The sequence below is a fragment of the Podarcis liolepis genome (assembly GCF_965112155.1).
Source record: "Podarcis liolepis genome assembly, chromosome: 4".
Taxonomy (NCBI): domain Eukaryota; kingdom Metazoa; phylum Chordata; class Lepidosauria; order Squamata; family Lacertidae; genus Podarcis; species Podarcis liolepis.
In genome coordinates this window covers 48,257,794-48,269,092 of record NC_139558.1, presented here as the reverse complement: position 1 = coordinate 48,269,092, position 11,299 = coordinate 48,257,794, and the positions used below count along the sequence as shown (strand labels likewise).

Genomic DNA, 11,299 nt, shown 5'->3' with positions numbered 1-11,299 from the left:
AGGGTTAGGATTGCAGCCTTATTTGGTTACTAAATCACAGATAAGTAGCTGGTTTGTCCATTAACATGCAAGCAGGAAAGCCGACCAAGATGCTTCATTAGATCATAATGCAAACTTCAAGGACCCTAATGAAGGAGTAAATGTTATTTTCAAAAGGATCAAATGGGTTCATGGAAGATAGTTATTAGCCATGATCACGCTGGGAACAGACAGTGAATGAGCTGTTGCCTTCATGCTTGGGCATATGTCTGGCCATTGTTGCTTATAGAATGCTGAACTAGATGGTGCAGTCCAGCAAATGCGCTCTAATGTTCTTTTTGATTTTTACATTGCCCATTCTGCTATAGCAAAACATATGCAAGGCTGTTCAGCATGCAGTGAGAGAGTGGGAGGTTGTGATTTTGAAAAGTAATATTGTATATTTGGGCAGGTTCATATCCTCTACTTTCTATAATCTTCTGGCTAGGTAGATTCCTCTTCTCTTGGAGAGATGCAGGATGAATTTGCTTAGATGTTATCAGGACAAGCTACTAGTTTTGATGTGATGTTTTTAATCCAGAGGTATGATTTCAAAAAGTATAGAGGAAGAAATAAGCATTTGCACTTCCCACTATGACTGACATCTCTAGTACCAAGGATATAGATCTCATTTGATAGGCATGCCTAAAAATGCTCTAGGAAATGAACAAGTAGCAGTGTGCATTTTCTTTTGTTTATATGAGCCAAGGAAGGATGGATGAGAAACTGATGGATGAGAAATTGATGGATATGTCCATTCTGGCTTCTCGCTGCTTCTTATTTTTCCATTTTCAAGTTCTTCACTTTTGTGCATGAGTTTTCAAATTTCCAGTCAGCCTTTTAGTACAAATTTCTCCTAACATACACATTTTGAAGCAGTTTCTTGTAATATATGCATTTTTGTGCACATTATTTGCTTGGAGAACTGCATCACAAAAATTGGAGAAGTGTGAATTTTAAAGGATAGCTGTGCTTTGGTTCACATGCCATTTTAGAAAGTGTGAAATGGGTAGGTTCATACTGAGATCCAAATCAAACCAAATATCTCCTCCATGGTAAAATGTTACATTATATGCACCCTAGCCATAAATGTATTATAATATGGATGAAGAAGACTTTTTGAAGATACCATCACTTACAGAGGCCTGTTTGATGGCCATGCATGATGGTGGAATGTGCTGCTTTCAGAGCTATGGTCGGTCCAACTCCCTACTTTCTCTGCTTTTACCAAATATGTGATGGCACATTTTGATTGTATTTATTTGCAGTACACTACTTTGGTTGGTTTACAGAAGGGTGGCAAAACTTCTTCTTCTTGTTGTTGTTCTATCCTCACTATTCCCTAAAGATGCTGTTCAGAATCAGGACCCTTTTGAACTAGACAATTTATAGAACACAGCTTGCTTACTTTGGCAAATTCTGGTACTACCTAAATAGGAACACATCTTTCAGTGGCAGATTAGCCTTGCTAAGACTACTCAGCCAGGCTTACATAATAGGTTCACCTGTCTTTGCCCAGATTTGTAGAACAGGTTGGATGCGAGCCCCTTTTTCTAAGGCACAGGCTATGCATTTTTCATTATGATCCCACAAGTAAGCCTTACGATTCTTTACTTGCCCATTCAAGCATGGTAATTAATTTGCTTCACAGTATATAGAGTATTATTAGCTCTTGTGATCACTTCTATGGTGGGCAAGTAGGTTCATCCAGCAAATAACCATGATTTTCAAAGACGGCCAAGGAAGCATCTTACTGTGGTCCCAATGGTGCTTCTGGGTGTCCCAGAAAGAACTACAGTATGCACATGCTACAACCAAATATATGCAGGTTTTTCTGCCACTGCAGTGTTTTATAGCTGTCAGTGGATTTATCCTACAGTCCCAGCATTCAGTAAAAGATGTCTGGAGGAGATTGAAGACCACTCTTCCCAGGATTACCTTGCATTTGCTAGTTTAAAAATTATTGCAGCAGCATTTTTCATTTGTATGCATGGAGAGAACCTGGATTTGCTGTAAATTTGTATTTCAAAGCTGATTTCTTTGTCCAACATCATTGGCAGTTTACATTCCTTGTCCCATACCCACCCCAGACATGGGAGATGCTGAGGAAATTGAAATAAACATGGAATAAAAACATAATTTTGTTCAGGTGGGTAATAAATCAGATGGAGAAATAGTTTTGCATGGGAAATGGAAAACATATGCTGTATTCCTTGAGCTTCATCCTTTTTAGTTTGCCGCTTATATGGTGAATCTGATGAAGGAAAACAAGAATATATATCACAAAGAAAATAATACAAGCACAGGTGCTCCTGTTCTAAACCTTTCAAATGGGGTGTGGGTGTGACATTGAAAAATAGTGTATGAAACTTTTATAGCCATCTTAGCTGTAAAAATAGCCATCCTGAAATGGCAACTGCCTAGGGTCAAATGCATAGCCTCTTTTTGTTCCTGGAATGTATATTGAAACTATTCTTGCCTATTCTCTGATTTCTCTTTGAACTAAATCTACCTATCCTGCCAAAATCTGCATCAATGTCACAGCAGCAGAGGCTAACTTTATTTACGCATGCCTCGCCAGTCAATTTCCATTCCTTACACACACACACACACACACACACACACACACGTCTTTGAAAGGCTAAACCAGATGTGACAGAGTTCAGGATCTTTTTTCCCCAGACCTCAGTGTTTGTTTGTTTAATTTAAAGCAGTCTTGGAAGACTGTGATAGGGGAGTTAATAGGGGAGTGGAAAGATAGGGGAGTGATAGGGGAGTGGAAAGAGGTTGCTTAGGCTTTCCACTGTCTGCATTTGTCTGCTAAAAGTTCCCCTCCCCAAGCAACTTAAGTAATTGTCTTGCAAGGGTCACTGCTGGCAAAAAGGATCCACCCCATTGTAAGGGAAGAACTTCTGAACGTAAGACAGAAATGAGTAAAGCATAAATGTTGGCATGTCTACAGCCATTTCAAATGTGTCTGTGTAGAATACCAAGGCAGAACACAGTCAAACATCACAACACTTTTTTAAAAGAAGGATAGATCATGGGTATAGTCACCTAGGGACCCAGGTGGAAGTAGTGGTGCCATGGACCCCTTTTTTGGCAGCCAGGTTCCAGCAGGGTCAGCTTCCTATGTGAGGGAGGCAGACTCAGTTGGCCTTCAGGCAATGGTTTTTCCACTTGTCTTGCCCAAGGAACCTTTAGAAGGGAGTTGTTGCCATGGGCATTATGTGTACAGTGGTACCTCGGGTTACATATGCTTCAGGTTACATACACTTCAGGTTACAGACTCCACTAACCCAGAAATAGTGCTTTAGGTTAAGAACTTTGCTTCAGGATGAGAACAGAAATCGTGCCCTGGCGGCGCGGCAGCAGCAGGAGGCCCCATTAGCTAAAGTGGTGATTCAGGTTAAGAACAGTTTCAGGTTAAGTACAGACCTCTGGAACGAATTAAGTACTTAACCTGAGGTACCACTGTATGTTTGTTCTAATGAGCTGAACAGAGTGAAAGCTTATGAGTCATGGGGGTGTGGAGAGTGTGTGTATGACCTTAACAGTGCTTAGTTTATTTTTTGGTTATGTTGTTAATATTTTTTTATAGATTATAAATGCTGTATTGATTTGTCAATCATATAATATGACTTTTGCTTTAACTGTGATGTTCAGCTTTCTGGAGAGTAGATTGGTAAGGTGCTGAGAAATCTTTAAAAATCACAAAACAACACTTTCAGGAATCTTTAGGGAAAACTTTCGTTCTGGAAGTTAAAGCGTATAATCTCAGACATGGGTGTGAGGCAGCATGGTGTGACTGTCATGAAGGGACCTTGCATTTCAAAATTTGCCACCACACTACTGGGACAGATCAACCTGAAAGGTGTGTCAAGCCTTCTGCTGATTGGAGCAGACAGGAGACACGAAGAAGTTAACCATACAAATTTACCAGCAGATAGGTTGTCAATAATGGGTGGTTGCTACACTACTTCTCCTTTTCGTCTAATACTAAGAAAGCCATTATGAGTTGGATGAGGGCTAGCAAATGGAGACAATAAAGCAGACAATACAAAGGTTCTCCTGGTCAGCAGGGAGATGGACTCAGAATAGGGATCAATTCTTTTTGAGATGGGATAATACTCCCCCCTCCTGTCCTTCAGCACTAAAGACTCTTCCACTGGTACTAAAATAAGCAAACTTCCAGGGCATGTGGCTCCCACAAGAGGACCTCGCTTGATGACCTAAAGGCTTGAACATGATGATCTTGGAAAAGGAGGTCTCACAGGGAAGCAGATCCCAGGCTGTTCAGGGCTTTACACTTCAACAGCAAAACCTTAAATTAATCAGAAAGCACATTTTAAAATGTTAATTAAGACAAGTACTTAAAAAACTGCAGATGGCAGGTGCTTCCTTAGAAAAAGCATTCCCTCTTCTCTCTCCCACAGGAGCAAATGCTTCTTTTGAGATGGTGACTGTGGTGACACATGCATGCATCATCTGAAAACAATGAAAGTCTGCCTTTTTCTTAATACCTATTGCTTTAAGTCATATGCAAATTTATATCAATTTGATTAATTAATCACTTTAAATTCATTTGATTAATTGACTAAGATTTCTTAATTGGGTGATGGCCCTGCTTGCAATGGTGTGAAATCTTTATATATATATATTTAAAAAAAATTGTAGGAAGCTTTGCACGTGAGCAGTCTTCAAATTACTATTTTTCCAAGCCTGTGAAAATATTGTTCTTCAACGTGTGGGTAATGAAAATGCTGTGGGGAAATGGCTTTTGACAACTCACCATGGTAAAAACACAGCAGCAGTTCATGCGCTTGAGGCCAGCTGCAATGCCCTGGTCAGGGTGATGACACAACAGGAACTTTTCCCTGACTTAGAGGAGGGCACGCCAGACACAGAGGAGGAATGTTGAACCATTTTAAAGAGAACGGCAGTTGTGACTGTTGGAGATGGCTGAGGGAAGAAAAAAGCATAAGAAAGAAGCTTATGGAAGCAAAAGCAGGAGAAAGAAGAGCACTGCTGCGACGGGCCAAAGGCCCATTGAGTCCAGCAACCTCTTTCCCACAGTGACCACTGCTATTTAGATACAAGTGGAAAGCCCACGAGCAGGGCATGTTCCCTAGCAAGTGGTGTTTAGAAACATAGGCTGCAGAAACCAGAAGGTACATGCAGCCATCCTGACTACTTGCTGAGCCGTGTATTTGTCTAATTCTCTCTTAAAGCTGTCAAAGGTAGAGGCAGCAACCACATCTTGTGGCGACAAATTCCACAAATTATCCTGAAAAGTCAATGGGCAAGATAGAGAAGAAAAGGAAGGCAATGACTAAAAATGAAAGGCTGAGCAGCAGGCAGCCCAGCACAAACAACAGCCAAGGTATCCAGAGTCGGAGAGAGTATGTAGGAGAGAGACTGGGTCTAGGAACATAAGCAGATCCCTGATGGATCAAGGTCAGCATCAGAGTGGCCAATCAGATGGCCATGGGAAGCCTACAAGCAGAACATGAGCTTTTTAAAAAAGCAGCCTTCTCCCCACTTGTGATTTGCAGCAACTGGCATTCAGAGGCATACTACCACCAACAGTGGAGGTGGAGTGTAGCCATTGTGCCTTGTAGCTATTAATAGCCTTACCCGCCATGAATTTGTCTAATCCTCTTTTAAAGCTATCGCTGCTGGTGGCCATCACAAAATCATGTGGGAGCAAATTCCATTACAAAGCTACTCTTGGCTCTAGTTATATAGCATTTGTGTGTAGGGAAGATATTTGATTTTTACTGTAAACCTATCCCTGCTCTGATGTTGTTAACTCAAGAAATATTATAGACATTATTATTAGTTTGGCTTACTTTAATAATGGCCCAGAGAGGGACTTTTCATGAATGTCAAACCCTTTTTTGGTATAAGTATCCCCCCTCTCAAAGTATTTTTTTTTTACAATAGGCTGCTCCTAGATGGGATGAACCTCCTGCCATAGCCTAAACTGCCCTATTGACCAGGACTCCTCTTCTCAGCCCAGTCCTAAGAAAAAAGTAAGCAAAGAGAGAAGCTTTGGGTTTTACTCTCCCAAAGCTCAGAAGGCAGAGTGTAGCAAAATCTTAGGAAATATCCCTATAATGCAGGGGTAGCTTTTACCAGTGTGGTGTAGTGGTTAAGAGCTGTGGACTCGTAATCTGGTGAACTGGGTTCGCTTCCCTGCTCCTCCACATGCAGCTGCTGGGTGACCTTGGGCTAGTCACACTTCTCTGAAGTCTCTCAGCCCCACTCACCTCACAGAGTGTTTGTTGTGGGGGAGGAAGGGAAAGGAGGAATGTTAGCCGCTTTGAGAATCCTTCAGGTAGGGATAAAGCAGGATATCAAATCCAAACTCTTCTTTACATCCATGCAGTTCTAAGAACATGGGGAAGCTTCTAGTGATAAATTGCATAAAATTACCTTCTAAAACTTAGAAAGCCAAATGCCAAAATACAAAGATTTTTATAGAGTGGGAAGGGGAAGACAAGAATTACATGCAGAGATGAAGTAAGTAAATGTAATTCCGCTAGTTACATGTTACTTGCTTGAACAGATTTTTGAGTTTGGAGCGTGTGCAGAAAGTGGCCTTTATCTATTGGGTGGAGAAAAAGAAAAATCTTTAACATATTCCAAGAAAAATGTCACCTGCTGAATTTTGGCTCAGCTCTAATAAATACACAGTATGCTATTCACCACAATTATCCTCCCACCATAATATCCATTCTTGTGTGGTTTATAGAGGGCTTGTCCTGACTTAAGAAGGCTATGGCTCGTGTCCAGTTTTCTCCTAGAAAAACTCATCATACTTAGGGGGTTTAAGCCCATTCATTGGCCAATAATAATGTTCAGTTGAATATTATAGGCACAGCATACTCTTGATGCTTGGAACTCCCCTGTGACCCACCAGCTAAACTGGTTTGCAGAGTTACTCACCTCAGTGAACATTTGCTCTGAACTGCTGAGATTTCCCCATGCAGCTGAATAAATATAATTGGTAAGTGCACTTCTCTAGAGTACATTACATTCTGTTCCTCTTTTCTGACGTCTTGCTCTCTGAAGCATGGGGTGGGGCTGCACAGTGAAGGACTTTCACAAAATAAAATAAATGACAGTAATGCAAGCTACAGAGAGGCTCCAAGTGAGAGAAAGTCTGCAATGCTCTTTGAAATGAAGGGAGATTTCTGCATTTAGTTGAATGAAAGAATGTGTATGCTTTACCACTGAAAAATGTGAAATTTTGAAGTATGGTAGTCTAGGAAGCTGTGTTTTTTTACCCATGTAGTTTTAAATAAAAAATGAGCATCCATTCTAGCAACTGGAGAAGCCCTATGGTTCAGTACTTCCATGATGCTGAGCGGCATTAACCTAGGACCATAAAATCACTCAGGAAGGCACTGAATAAAAATGAATGCCTAGCAGAAAAGAACCAAGATTAGAAGATTCATGGGAAGGAGGCAACTGAGTTTGCACTCAGTCCTGCTGGAGTTCATAAAAGGACTAGAGTATGTATTATGTACATCAGGGTTGGTATCCTGCAGTAGCAAAACATGAGTGTGGCAACTGACTTCTACTGTGCTACTGACTTCCCTTGTGGGTTTAGCTAAGTCACTTTAAATTAATTTCCAAATTGGGCAAACAAGGTTTTCCAGTGAATCATGTTTTTGTTTCAGAGTTCCTTTGGCTCTCACTGCAACTTGTATTATCACATGTTAGAAAGGAAAGGATGGGGATTTACTGGGCCAAGGCAGCAGCAGAAATGAAGCAGTGGGGTGGGGTGGCTGGGGAGGAGCTCAGTATGCCCTGGGGTGTAGGTGGAAAGAAGTTTTTGAGGTGGAAAAACAATTATGCTGACTCTCATAACCCTTTATAGATTTGTTTAGATCTTTCTGCCATGTGTTGAAGTGTTAATGTAAGAAACTATCTCTCAGTCTGTGAAAAAGGAAGCACCTAGAGACTTGGGGTGGAGTCAGGACATGTGTTGACTGAGAAGGCCTGATACTTAAGCTGATCTAACTTTATTTGGAAAGCAGTGACGATGGAGGTGAATACCTAGCAAAGTAGAATGCCATGGTTAAAGTCACAGGAGCCAACTCCTAGGGACCGAGCCCCCACAAAATTGATGAGCATCGTCATTCAAATGGTGTGTGTGCACCGTGTCTTGTGATCAATTATGCGGGGCAGGGCTTACCTTGCCCCACCCCCAATATTTTATTCAAGTTGGCACCTCTGGTTAAAGGTCACAGGGTAAAGCAGAAGCTGCAGTATGAGTTAACATTGCTTTCTTTTCCTGTCCATCTGGGCTGATACGTAGCAATGGAAGAGAGATTAAACATCTATACACATCCATTCCTAGCGGAGAAACTATAATAACTCACCCAAAGCTATGGGTCCTACTCATAATACAAGTGATAAAAATTGATTATCCATTCCTACTTGTTTCATGGGCCATGGCTGTTTTTTCACTGGGATCGTAAGTTGGTTTATACAGAGGGAGCTAAAATTATTTAAGCAGCAGAGTTGAAGCAGAGTATATGCTGCCCATAATGATGATCTCAGGCAGTTGCAAGGAGTAACTTTTGATCTGTGGAAGCAGTCCTGATCAAGGCTCATTTGATTTTAAAGAGAGAGTTGCAAAGCTCTTCCTGTGTGCTGACACAGCTGCAGCAGGGTTTTTGTTGTGGGGCTGTTTTTTTTGCCATCTTTCAGTGGTGATGCTGTCAGAACAGGACTTTGGGCTGGAAGTCCAGGGCCACACTTCTTTAAGCAAAAAATATGTATCAGGACCTTTCCAAAAGATGTGGAGGGATTCTTATAGGAATAGGTCTAGACTACTTACAATCTCCAAAATCAAGATCAGAACTTTAATGATGCCTAGAAGCTAGTACAGTTTATATACATAGATCTAGTGTTGTAAAGTTCTAATATCTCAATTTTAGTACAAGGTGGACTGACATATTCTGCACCAGCTGCAGCATTAGAGTAGCTGGGGCAGGGGTAGCCACTGGGGAAGTGTGATTTGGAGGCAGGGAAAGGACTAAGCAGAATAACCCACTCCCTCCACTCCCCTGCTGCTTCCAAAAGCTGCTTTTCCCATTCTAAATGGGCCATGGGGAATAATGGTGTATTACTACCATGGTATGTAGGAAGTTTTAAGAAGTTGGGTTTGAATGCCTCTATCTCCTTTCTTCCTGTGTCTTGACTCTGGCATGGAAAGAATGGTGCTTACTGTGTGAGAGAAATTAGTGACTGCCGTTATTCAAGCCAGCTTAATTATCTGCACGAATTAAGAACTAAATACTGAACTATTTAGAATATAGAAATACTCCTAAATAAATATTTTTTTGCCAGTGGTGGGGACAAGCAATGAAAGGTGCCTATCCATAATTCTATGTGCATATGACATTCAAAAATATACTGCAGAGCCCTGGACAGAGTTGCCCACTCCACACACAGGTCACCCTTGTAGCTGTGTCTTCAACTTGAACTGCTAACTTGGGGCATCAGAGGCAAGTATTACCTGATTCTTGCAGATCACATCACTGTGAAAGGGACCACTACAGGGGCCAGTTGTATAATTCATAGCCCTAGCCTTAAACATTTCAAAACAGTGCTTCTGAAATTACACTTATTTGTGTCTGGTCCTCCAATGGGTTATGCAACATCAGGCAGGATACAAAGGGGGGGGGACCCCATCATATTGATAATAAAATTATAATGAACCAAAGAGCCAGATTTTCCAGGGTTTTCAGCTTGCTGAGAGTTAGAAATGAGGTAATGGGGAGGGCAGGTAGGGACCTGGAGGATGCAGTAAGAGTCAGATGCAATGGGGGGGGGAGTGGTTGCGGAGGAATAGATGCTCAGCAGGTATTTATGGGCACAGATGATCTACGTTTAGAATGAATTCAATTCATGAAGTCTGATATGTTGCCTAAAGTGAAATTATAATTATTTTCCTCCAATGAGTAGTAGGGGGAAAGAGGGTGGGGAATAGGTATGATAAATTGGAGGAACCATTTTTTCCAAGTACTGAGAAGACCATAATATCAAAAGCCAATTAAGGTTTTACCCTTGGATTTCAGCCTAAGAACTTGGACCAAGCCCTTTTCAAAGCATTTCAAGTACTAAATGGTGTCCATTAATGTTTGATGGAACAATCACATTTCTGATATATATTTAAGAAGGTGAAGTGATGGGCATTACAAAATCTAAAAGGAGCACATGATAGAAAGAGGGCTTTTTATTTAAAAGACCCCATAATTAAGACTTTGTAATAATGCCATCCATGTGCCCATGAATAAGAAATCTGAATTGTGTACAAACAGAAATTCCAAAATGTAGCACAGAAACAAGAAGTGAAAAATGGCACCATTTTGCCATCTAGTGTAGAAGGTTGATACTACAAGTTAGTATTAAATGCTGTGTGCAATTAATTCCCACACAGTATCTTGAAAGCTTTAATTCCCTACCGCTACCTAGTATTCATTTTACTGATGAAGATTTTAATGGGAAGCAGAGAGTTTCATTGTATAGCGAAAATTACAGGAAGTGCAATTTCCCCCTCCCCACCGCTTACATCCATGTGCAAATAAGGAAGCCACGATAAATATTTGATGGCTAATGGCTGTACAACCGCCATCTTATAAACCTTATCTTACTTGCAAGTGGTTCCACATTTTAGTGGTGAGGGAGGAAGAAGTCATCTGTGCAGCTTTGTGACTCATTTGAAAACCCTCCATTTAGCTCATCAGACACTTCCTAAAAGAGGCTGTTAATAGCCGTATTTAGTCTTACTCACATGTCAGACCATCGCTGAGGAGCCATTCCCCTGTCATGCGCTATTCGCACCTGGCACTTGTATGTTCACCATGAATATCTGCAGGAAAGGAGCCTCTGTAGGTTCACCTGTACTTGCAAAGGCTTTCGTGCAATCTGGTTCCCTGCTTTACATGCAAAGGCTCTGCCTCTGCAAGCATTCACGACGCATGCAGAGATGCCAGGTTGGGGCTGCTGGTTATGTGCAATGCTACTCAATTCAGCTTGCCTGACACACTGTTCTAACACATAAGTGAAACATCTGAATAGGGCTATTGTCACTCACCAACATATTTTGGTACAGAGCCGAAACTGATTGAACACCCTCCTTGAGATGAGGCTGAAACTGCATTCCAGTTCCTCATTTAAAAGTTTGAAACAACTGTACGAGGTGCTTAAATAAGGAATGGAAATCTGTATGCTCTTGCACCCCAAAGTAAGCTTGGGCTAC

General features: G+C 41.3%; 1 long non-coding RNA gene across 1 annotated transcript; it reads right to left on the bottom strand.

The window, feature by feature from the left end:
- Positions 1-2,146: 2,146 nt before the first annotated feature.
- Positions 2,147-11,027, bottom strand: LOC310704659. The gene is made up of 4 exons (XR_014524942.1): positions 10,832-11,027; positions 4,811-4,980; positions 3,076-3,216; positions 2,147-2,272 (listed from the first exon to the last, which is right to left on the bottom strand). It is a non-coding gene; the product is annotated as an uncharacterized lncRNA (long non-coding RNA).
- Positions 11,028-11,299: the final 272 nt, after the last annotated feature.